Here is a 12,479-nt window from a genome sequence, read left to right on the forward strand (position 1 = left end):
TTAAAAATCAGACAATGTGATTTTCTGGATTTTGTTTTCTCATTTTGTCTCTCATAGTTGAGGTATATCTATGATGAAAATTACCGGCCTCTCTCATCTTTTTGAGTGGGAGAACCTGCACTATTGGTGGCTGACTAAATACTTTTTTGCCCCACTGTATAGGAAAGCTGAGCTGACAGGAAGTGTTTTTTTTTTTAAGTCCTAAACATTTACATGAAAAAAATACTCTCAGAGAGGATAGCAAAGGTGTACATGAACAGATAACGATCAATTACAATAAAAGAAAAACAAAAACCAAAAGAGTAAGACAGCTAACAGGATTTATCTCAAACAGCAGAGCGCAGACGTTTTGCGGGTCAGGATCTGACCCAGCATGGGTAAAGACAGGTAAGACTGATTTAAAGCACTTTTTAGAAAAGCAAAGAAGCATGAACAATCTGGAATTCACATGTAAAATAATATATTAAAATGTACTTTTTCTAGTTGTTTGTTAATTTGCATAGTTGCTTTTAAATAAACACATTCTCTGAAAATAAATAGTTTTTATATATTAAAAAAATATAAACTTGACTAATAGTAGGAAGGTTGTTTTTTTTTTCAAAACTACAAACTGCATTGTACATGTGAATTTGAAGTTGTAGAGAGAGTTGCATTCTAAGTTTTATATGTGTAGAATTAAAAAAAAATTCACAAGTACAAATTTTGTTTTACACCTGTTCAAATTTGAAGTACAAGTACACAAATTCTGTTCTAGTTGCACAACAGAAACCTCTTACATTCTCAGTTTTGCTTCAAATGGTTCTGAACTATTGTTGCAAAACTATTTGTGCAATGTAACTTTGGGTTTTTGTAACTGTTTTTTTTTTTATCTGTCACAATTACAAATAAAAGTTATACCTCTTCAAATTCTTGAGTACAAGTACACAAATTGTGTTCTGTGAGTCTTCCATTCAGTTTTGCTACAGTTCATCTAAAACAAATGGTGCAAAACAAATTCAAACATGTGTATTAAAATCTTAAAACAATAATATTCATAAAATATATATATATATATACTATTTTCTCACCCCTCGTGGGGTGGTATGTGTCATCCTCTGCGCAGTATCTTAGCTGTTCCTAGGACTGCGCTCTCCTGGACAGAGACCTCTGATGTTTTACCTGGAATCTGCTGTAGCCACTCTCCCAGTTTGGGGGTCACAGCCCCCAGTGCTCCAATTACCACTGGCACCACTGCTGCTCTTACTTTCCACATCTTTTCTAGCTCCTCCTTCAGTCCTTGGTATTTCTCCAGCTTCTCGTGTTCTTTCTTCTTGATGTTGCTGTCGCTTGGGATTGCCACATCTATCACTACTGCCTTCTTCTGCTGTTTGTCGATCAACACGATGTCTGGTTGGTTAGCCATCACCTGTTTGTCAGTCTGGATCTTGAAGTCCCATAGGATCTTAGCTCGGTCATTCTCAACTACCTAAGGAGGTGTCTTCCACTTTTTCTTTCCTTAACACAAATACAAAACAATGAATATAACTGCACAAATCTGCTGCTGTGAGTCACAAATTCAACTTTACAAGTTACGCTTTTATTTCAATTTTGGAACAAATGTCACACTGGTAAAAATGATCTGTGACTTGTGGGTAGTACCCTTGATCAGACAACAGGGGGCGCTACTTCTAAGTCAGTCTGTACCAAATGGAAATACATATATGGCCTACTGCCATGTTGCCCTCCAAGGACCCAGCCACCGTATGCAATCACAGGATAAGTTTGTATTTAAGGCTGCGTCTTCCAATGACATGGCCCACCTGGACTGGATCCTTTGAGGTCCTTGAATATACAGTAAGGAGACCGGAAGAGTTTTGGTTGTAAATTCAAACAGGTCCAGCCTTCAGCGGCTTTTACCGCCATACGCTCTGTCGCCTTTCAAACGTGACAGTTGACACACAAAGCAGGAAAAAATGAATACCGAACTTTTCAAAAATGTATCTTTTTATTTATTTTTTATTTCTTTTATTGTAAAGTGAACAAAGACTACACTCAAGAGAATACAGAGTGGAATAAGGCTGAAAATGTAATGATATAATCCTTAGTCAGTTAAATAACTGATATGCAGTGTATTTATCCAGTGCTTGAATGGGTTTATATTCATGTATGGGCGCATGTAGAAATGTGTGTAATCTGCATAGTTGTTATTTATGTTGTAATCTGATATAGAGGGAGCAATTGCACATTTTATAAGAGTGGCCTTAAGTTGGATCCTTGGAGAACCTCACATGTGATTTTTGTAGTTTGTGATGTAAATTTACAAAAAGTCCTGTCCTTCCAGTAGAATGTATCCAGTTCAGTGATGTACCAGAAAGATTAGGTCAGTTTTTACAGAGACTGCGATACAATTAAAGTTCAACATTGAATTAAAACTGTTTCAATGTTGAACTAAGGTCTGATAATACCTGAATAATGCTGATAATGGTTAACTGGTACTCAAGTTTTAAATTGAAACTTAAGATGAAGGCATAATGCATACAGATTAAACAAGGAACGGTTTTTGTCTGTGTGTTCTGAGTACTTTAGTTAGAAGTCACTCATTTTGATAGATGGCTCTTTAAAAAGTAAACTAGGCAGCTTCGAAGATCTCTGTAACCTTTACACAGAAAGTGTGAACGCTCAGATATGTCAGTCAGCCTGATTTGGAAAAGAAAAATACAAAAAGAAAGAAAGGACTTGGAAGACTTGAATCCTATCATTTGTAGAAAAAAATGAGTGCAGGAAAGAAGAATGACGGGGGGTCTTGATACAGAGTTGAGCACTTAGAGAAAATGAATGCTGACAAGCTTAAGTGTTTGCCAAATTCATAAATAACCATGTGATGAACATCAGTTGTAAGGAACTTTTCAGGTTTTTTAAGCCACATTCATCAGTAAAACTAGAGGTTATAATAAAGCAGAAAATTACAATAATGGCTTGATTTTGCACTTGACTTCCCTATTTTATTCAGTTTATATGCTGTTAATTTTAAATATAAACTGAAACCTCGCAGATTAATGACACAATCTATGGCTTTAATGATTACCACATAGTATTGGATTTTCCTTGTGTTGCTTACAGTATGTCTCCCTGTTCCCCAATTCCCAGCATCATTACCTTTTGTCTCTTCACTGAAGCCTTTGCGTTTGCTCCTGAGGCCTATCTTAAAACGTTGTTTTTGCCTCCTTCTCCTCTCTCTCTATTTTGTTCATTTTGCCCTTGACCTTGAAATCGATCAAGAAGTGATATCTTGGAAGATTTCAAAAATGTCTTTTGCAGAGAGGGAAAAGGGAAAATTGTCTTTTTCTTTTTATTATATAAATGGAAAAATGTAAATATTACAAAAATAAATTATATTAACCTGAATTTTAGCAATTTTACCATGGTATAATTTTTACTTGGTCTTAAAACTCCCTTATTATTCCAAGAAAACTGATTTCAACACATTTGAACATTTTAATACAATCAAATATTTTTTTTAATCGAGGTTTTTTTAGGGGTTTAAAAGATCATTATAACCCCCAAATTATCATTTGGGATTGGATTATCATTTCTCCTGCTTTTGCTTGTGGTTCGGAGGCGTTTTAATACCAGCTAAAAACATCTGGTGAAACATAAAAAACAAGACAAACTTGGCCTAAATGTTCAAACCAAGTTACAACCAGGCTCACAATAAACAACCCTATCATCACTATTTGTTTCCAGCTGTTTCCCTTTTACACACTTTACAGCTTCACCATTTAGTTAAATATCTGTAGTAACTAGGAAATGCTGACCTTTTATATCCTTAGAGATAGTCTCTTTATGGATCACCACAAAGTCTCCACCATTGAGTGCTGCCTGATCCTCTTCGCACCAGTCCCCCATGGTTCTCCTTACAGGTAGTGGGGCCACTGGGAGATGGTATTGAGTCAAAAGTGGGTCCCAGGCACTTACCAGTGAACCCCAATTCAAAGCCTGGCTCCAGGGTTAGGCTCTGGCAAGTCACCCAGTGCCTGGCCCAATCCCAAACTGCCCCCTTAACACTTAACCCTTAACTATCAAGTGTCATTCCAATTGAGGACACACTCACAGCTGTGAAAGGCGCCTTAATTGAAGGTGGAGGGGTATAAATGAGAATGGGAGGGCCTCTGCTCTCTAACAGAAAAGGAAAGCAGCGGTTGGTATAGCAACACAGCAACGCCATGTGCTCTTTGAACATTTTGCCCTTTCTTGAAGAAAAATTTATATATAGTCAAATAAAACTATTTCAAAAAGGACCTTCTCTTATGTAATTAATTATGTCTTTTTTTCTTATACCTAACCTGTTATTTTCTGTCGGCTTGGTGAAGATGCAGAAAAACCAGCGGAACTTAATTTTGAATGCACATGTTTCCTCCACTATTCGGTCTCCCTTACACCCGTCTGCACTGATGCAGACTAGCTGAACAGTCCACTTGTCCTACCCACTCCGTGGTTTGGGACGGCCCTTAATGTTGCTGATCCTCCATGGGAACGGAGGGTTACCTACTGTTTTAGTTTGGTACTCCTCATACTGTCTTCCTACAGGAGATTATTTCTGCTCCGTCCATCTTTCTAACATCTCTACTTATTTTTTGGTTCCCTTCTGAAGAATTTCATCCCACAGCATGATGCTGCCGAATTGTTTTTCCCAATTTAGAAACGATCCCTTTCCTGTCACTTCATAACTATCTGCTCTTTATGTTGTCTATTATATCATATCTTAGAAGAATACATTCATGTCTATATTTTTAAGTAATTTTCTTTCCAAATATTTTAAAAATAATGGACACATCTCCATATATCCATGCTTCCCTTCATGCATATCGTTAAGAAGACATAAAAATATTGATCATGACAAAAGGGTACATAATGTTGGAAAGTGAAGTGTTGTGTATTAGCACGATGTCACCAGTGATACATATTAAATAGATATTTTCTTGAAACTTTATTCAGTAAATGTTATGTCATAGATGCTGCCTAAAACAGAAGGAATGTTAAAAATAAACAAATACATGCAAAAGCCTCTATCACTGACTTCCTTTATCAAACTGCCACAGAGGGAAAATTGAAAGTAGAGGAAAATTAGGAGCTATGGAGAAAGAAAGCAGACATAATAATCAGCTGGAGACAGGTAAGGCAAAAGGCTTAGAAACAAATTCTAACCAGACAGAAGGCCAAGAATAGAGGGAAGGAATTGAAACAAACAGAGATAAGGTTTTGTTTTTGAAGTCACACATGTAACTCACACAGGCTGAATGCCATGAACATTTTTATATTCCTCCAATTCCACCTGCCAATCAACCTCATTCTCCTTCTTGTGACACTTTTTTGGGATTGCTCAAATGTAGGTGGTTTCCTTCTTCGTCCAACCACCCAATTCCCTCCCCTTCCCTATCCCTGCACGAACCAGAAGATATTATCGAGTTTCTAAAGTTTCCAATCAAAGTTCTTGATGCATCTGTTTTTTTGTTTGTTGTTTTTTTTTTTCAAAGAGCTGAAATGTGTTAGATATTTCAATTCATGTTGTAACATGTTGGGATTAGATCAGTGAAAGTAAAACATATATGTTTGGAGGAGAGAATGCAAAATTTGTTCTTGCAGAATTGCACATAAACAAGTCAGGGACAACTGTGTTATTTCTTCCTGTCTTACAGATTTTTAATCAGTGTAAAAGTTCAAATTTGAATGTTGTCAAATAAAGATCCACATTTTAAGAGATCCTTTCAAGAGGACAGAAGAGGAAATATACCTAAGCTGTGTAAAGTCACCAAATGAATCTTGAGAAATGCTATTTGCACATGTATTTTTTATTTTTTGAAACAATAGTCCTCACCATCAGAATGCAAATAAGAGTTATGTACGCATTTGGCACAATCAATATTTCACAATAAATATTCATTCTCATGTAAAATAGAATGCCATCTTCATCATCTATAAGCAAAAGTTGGCTAATTTTGGTCCACTTTTCCTTGTTGACACGTTTGGATGTCATGTGGAAAACATACATGCACAAGAAGCATCCTTTTGAGGAAGTTTTTTAAGCCATGAGGTGTACAGCTGTTTTGAGTTTGCACACCTGAAATTCCACACAAAAAATATGGAGCTGTTTGATTTTTGTCCGCATTGGATCACTGGTTTCTGAGATTTACTGTTTGATTGTGAGACAGATACAGCTGGATGCATTTGACGTAGACAGATGGAAACAAGGATGGATCGATGATTGAGAGGAACATAAGATGGGGAAAAAACCCGCCAGGGTGAGAAAGTAGAGAAGACAATGTTGCTGAAATAAAGAGTTTCTGAGCTAACCGTTACAAAAAAGTGAGGGAAATGGACTTCTGTTTGCACCAAAGTAATCACAAGGGAAATATCCAAGGAGGCAAGAAGAATTAAACTAAATCTAAAAAAATTTAAAACAAACTGAGAAGTTACTATGGCCAGAAAACAAAAGCTGGGAGGCCTTATTGTTTTGTTTAAGATGTCTTGTGTTGCCTAAAGGTATGCTGGTGAAGATTCTTAGTCATCCAGGTCATAGTAATTCCAAAAAAGTAAAAAAAAAAAAAAAACCCGCTGGACTTTCTTTTCCAAGTTTAAAGACATTTCTCTTCCCATCCAGGAAGCTTTTTCAATTCCAAATGTCTGAAATAGCGTTTGAGTTCCAGGCTTATAGATTAGCCCAACAAAGCCTTGTTATGGCTTAGAAAACAGGCCAATCGAACCGACAAATTAAGTGCCTAATGATAATTTATGAAACAGCCAACTGTGTTATTTCCCTCTTAGGTTCTAAAAAGTTATGCTGGCGAACAGATGAGCAGTTCAAATCTATATTATTATACATGTATTCGCCCTTATCCCGTCAGAAAATAATGCCTGAAATATCAGCTTTAACAGGTAGTTCAAATAATGCATTTGACATATGGGTAAAGGTCGATATGTGATGAAGAGAAAAGATTATGCACGCCGCTCCACCTGTCTACATTCCTGTTAAAATAAATGCCAAATCACATTTCAGTAACTCAATGTAATTAAGCATCAAGGTAAATTTGAGTTTAAACTGACATTCAGAGGGAGGTGGAATGTGAATTAAAGTTGCTTTCAACATGGCATGGTATCAGAAGGGCTAGTCAATGTATTTCGGGAACTGCTGACCTGCTAGGACTTTTATGCTTTTTTATGCTTGGGTTTACTGAAAATCATTACAGAAGGGGAAAATATGAGGTGAGCCACAGATATATGGATGAATGTGTGTTCTGGATGGGCATAGTGATGCAGCGTAAAGAGCCACATGCAACTGAAGTATGCAGAAAAGCATCTCTGAACACAAAACATGTTAAACCATGCAGCAGATGGAATACAGCAGCAGAAGGCCACACTGGGTTTCTTTGCTGTTGGCTAAGAAGAGGAAACTGATGCTGCAATTCTCACAGGCTCAGTGAAATTGGACAATAATAGATTTGAAAACCATCGGTTGGATGAGAGGTTTTAGCTCTAACATTTACTGTAACTCATAGGGACAACATTTTGCATAAACAGCATGGAAACGTGGATAATCCAGCCTGCCTTCTCACAGCAGTTCATAATGGTTTGGAGGATAGTATCTTTGCACACTTTGGATGTCTTGTTACACATTTGGCATCTCTCAATTGACACAGAGAGCTGATGGTTGTTGCTATTTATGATCTTTTTTATATCAACAGTGTACACATTTTATGGCTATTTGCAGCAGAGCAATGCATAACGTGCAGTATGACATAGCTCAAATAATCTCCAACTTACTGCACATTATTCAAGTTCACCCAACTCCATTATCCTGCAACCCTCTAGAACCTAATATAAATTTTCAACATGGACTAAAAACCTTGATTTCCTGACACCTTGTTTAAAGTAAATTGATAGAAATCCAATAGGAGGATTGTATATTTTGACATGAATGTAAATGAAAAACTGCCAAAAACCAAGCTTTGAGCCAGAATGGCTGACTTCCTGTTGGTTTTGGCATACCTTCGAACGACTTTTTTTCCTCTTGATTTTAATGGGATCTACATACCTTTGTAAAAAATGATGAATCCCTATGACTGGCCTTTGGCCTATCTTATGTGAGGAGGTGCTGCAGAACTGTTTTTTCTTGTGACATTTGGTGAAACAAAATAGAGAAACTCTTCTAGTCTTCCTAGAACACAAATAAAATGTATAGGTCAATGATAATACCTTCAACTACTTGGAGTTAATCCCAAAAGTCTGTGATTTCTGCTCATTAAATGTATCTGGATGATTTTTCCCACAGTTAAATCCCTTAACTGAATTGATCTGTGTCCTTGACTACAAAAAAACATATTCAGAAACAGATAAAACTGGTTAAAATAAAGTGGAAAAGAAATGTTTTGAGTACATAAGCTCACTTAATTTTTCCCTTCTATTCTTGTTTGTTAGGTCAGTGGATTACATGGGGATAAAGTGTGTGTATTCTTCCCATTTTCACATCTAAACGTGCGCACACACACAGGAAAAAACATTATCAGGAGAACTGGATTACACAGGAATAAGGATTGACTCTTGATATTGACCCACAGACTAAACACACATAGATACTCTTTATATATCCCCTCCTGCACAAACACACGAGACAGTTTACTCATTCGATACGGCGACAGGTATGTGTCTGGTCTTATCTGCTCTTTTTAAATTGTGGCTGCTCAGATTTTTCTCCAGGTCTCATAGGTCTTTTACTGGTTGTTTTGTCATTTGCTTGCAGAATAATGTTGCTTTGTGACATGAGTAATAGCTGAATCTGTCAGAGAAGTTCCTAAAATATGCTTTCTGGTCTTTTTTTTTTGCAAGAAAGATTTCTCAGTTATGTCTAAATGGCACATTTACATCTCAAAGTGAAGCTAGCTGCAAGTTAAATAGCTTATTCAGAGACAGGTCTTCATTCAATTACCCTGGTCTATCCTCTAACTCTGGGCCCCTATTCACAGTTTCTCCGGTGTTGCTACTTTACAAATTGATCCCCATGTTTTTACCCACAATTCACCCGAACAATTAAATGTTAAAAAAAAAAAAAATCAAAACTTTGAGATATTCAAAGAATGGCTACATTTATTTAACATAAAACGTTTTCCACATGGCTTCAGGAAATCCAATGTGGTTATTGCTTTCAGATTTTCCACAATAGACAGGGAGTGAACAGTTTTATTAGAGGTCTAGTATGACTGGTACAGTTTTTAGGGGGTTGGGTGGGGTGCGTGGGAGAGCTACTGTGGGAAGGGCCTAACCTTGAGTTGTGGATCAATCTCAGCCTTCATCTAGGAGATTAAAGTGGGCTCAAATGTTTGCTCTGCCATCTTTTCCCATCTCAATACGTCTAATTTAGGAGCAGAGATGTAATTAAGAATTCATATTGTCTAAGATCATTTCACTACCAGAATACACCTGCTTAAGTCTTATCAAGACATACATTTTTTCTATCCCTAAAGTCTTTGCTTACAACTGTATACCTAAATCCACTCTGATGTCATGGGCCCTAAAAAGAAAAATAGTATTACTGCCACATACCTTAAACTTTATTTATAAAATCATCTTTCAAGATGTTGAGACCACAAACCGCTTTATGATTAACATCAAAACAAGAATGATTAGTTAAAAAAATGACATTTTGAGATAATGAATACAAATAAACAGTAGTATAGTATGAAAATTTGATTGTTTCTTTTCAGTTTTCTGGTTTAACAAATACGAATTGCTGGTTAACCTAATGTGTTTAGAAGTTTCAAAGTGGCTTGGAGATCTTGTAAATAATGTTTTAAGGGCTGATTTATTAATTATTATTATTTTACGAGGAGAGCTCTCCGTCCAAAGCATTCAGGGAAATCTGCAAATCTACTGAAAATGGATGATAACTACTTTTTAAGGTGCATTGTGGGGAAATCTCGAGTCCACTACTTTTTCATTATTTTCGGACACTTATTTAGAATGGTGGAACCACTACATAGTGCCCTCTATAGTGATTAGGGCATCCATATCATACCTGTTCTGCTGTCTGCCTAGCTACACTGCTCTCAATAAGTGCTGTATTTCTCTCGGCTTGATGCATTCTCCCACACTGTAAAAAAATGAAGTACAAAGTCATTACTACAATCACTGAGATGATATTCATACACATAATGGCTTTCTAGTGGTTAACAGCACAGACATGCAAACAGAGGTGCATGGAGGACCTATGTAGTAAAGAAAACAACAAAATAACAATCACTTAGCCCTCTTTTAATCCAGACCAAACAAGGGGACCAAAGGACTTTTGTGTTGTGACTATACCCTTATTTTCACATGGATTGACTGTGGGCACATAATGCAATGGGGGAAACCAGCTCTGGTCATGGCATATTTACACTGCAGGACCAAAAAATAAAAACCCTTTAGTCTGGACCAATAGGAGACTTCAGTCAATGTTTAGCCTTTATCCTTCTGATGTCATTAAAGTACATTGTGAAAAATATACTTGATTTTATTGTCAAATAATTGTCACTACAAGTGGGACGAGCTAGTCTTCCTGGGGTCCACAAGACAAAACAAAAATCACTTAACAATGAAGCATTATAGACATAATTATGGAGGTTATCAGAAATCATTCAAATAAGTTATTATATTCATATCCGTTACATAAATTCTCACTTTCATAAAATATGTTTCTTACTACTCACAAATTTAAATAGTGCATTCTCAGGTAATAATTAAAAGATACTTTACTATTTAGTTCATGTATATTCAGTGGCCAATTATTCCAATAACGTATTGGCCTGATAAAAAACTAATATCTTTGAGGGCATTTGATTTTAACATAATCTTACCACCATTAGGTGACCTTATCACATATTAGTGAACCTGATTATTCGAATAGACAGTGTTTCTAAATAATCTTGCTTTATTTGTATTGATGCTCTTTTAGGTTCTTAAATGGTTGTTATGTACGGAGAGGGTGTCCTTCAACAGACTCCAACACAGATGCAACAAAATTGAGGGTCATTCTTATTTTGGTAAGATTATTTTAGGTTACAACAACCAATAAACTCTTTGATGCGCAATATGCATTTGGTTTTACATTTTATGTAAAACCTCTTAATAGTTCTAGACTAGGAAATAGAAATAATGGCGATGGTCAGCTGTAATCTTGTCTCAGTGTAGACTCATACATTTTTAAACATTGTACTTGGTAAAAAAGAAAAGGGAAAAAAACCCACATTATTTTGTTACTACTTACTTCATTTACCTCACACATCTTGAGTTTATATCTTTGATGACCTGCTGTGACTTTATCCTCATCCTACCCTGGCATGGATTATATTCAAGGCCATCCGCCACACACAGTCGTCTAAAAACCGGGCACAGAAACTGGCCTAATTGGCCCAGAAATAGCCAAGGAGACTTGGTTGGATATAGATGAGCAAAAAAAAAAAAAAAGAAGAAGAAAGAAAATGGTGAAGGGCTGCTAACAAGAGCCTTAAGAGACGGTTTAGGGTCTTTATAGGATTCTAATGTTTAACTCCAGCGTTCCTGTGCCTCAGGGAGAGGCTGTTCTGTCTGTCCTCCTTCACTTAGTGTATATTGTTTATTCTTAACACAACGCTATAGGTATTCAAAAGTAAGGAATAAAAGTAAAGCTCACCAAACTTCAAAGCTGACAGAAAGCCAATATTTACAATGACCTTTTTCAGTATTAATAATTTTCAGATATAAACCTTTCAGCTAATAAAGTTTTAATTAATTTCTATTTTTGTCTACCTCAAACTAACCTTACATTTTCTTTGTTTTCATAGAAATTGCTCTTAACATAATACTCTGTTAACAAAAGCTGAGTGTTTAAAATAAAGATGTCTCACAAAAGAAAACCAAAGTCTCTGAATTTTATAAGCCTTCCCACACAATCCTGGTAGTGATTTAAAGTTTGGTTGTATTTTATTTTTTAACCATAACATTTTAAAATTGCCAATCCGTCTAAATGGCGTTTTAGGTTGTTAGAAATCCCTAATGCTTTTGAGCACAACTGTTTCAGTGGCTGTTCAGCAGCAGTGATTGCTCTTTAATGGACAACTAGCTAGTCTTACCCCTGCCAGTGTTTGGGAAACCAGGCAGATAATGGTGTTGTAACTGCAGCTGAGGAATAACACTGTCCACAATTTAGTGTCATGTCATATTGCGACAATAACCCTTGCCACTTCAGTTCATAATAACTAACACAACACAGGAGTATACAGAATAATTTGATGTTTATTCCATGTTTTTGCAAGCAGTAATAGAAGATCATTTGACATAAGTATCAGATTATGAAAGCCACAAGTAAAACTAAGGTTGGTTAATACATTAGCAGGTTGTAGGTATTAACTCCTTCCCTCCTATCGTTCTTTCTATACTTCCTTCCTTCCTTCCATCCTTCTATGGCTCTTTCTATCCTTCAATACTTCTAT

This window comes from Cyprinodon variegatus, unplaced genomic scaffold (genome assembly GCF_000732505.1).
Source record: "Cyprinodon variegatus isolate N-32 unplaced genomic scaffold, C_variegatus-1.0 Scaffold121, whole genome shotgun sequence".
NCBI lineage: Eukaryota > Metazoa > Chordata > Actinopteri > Cyprinodontiformes > Cyprinodontidae > Cyprinodon > Cyprinodon variegatus.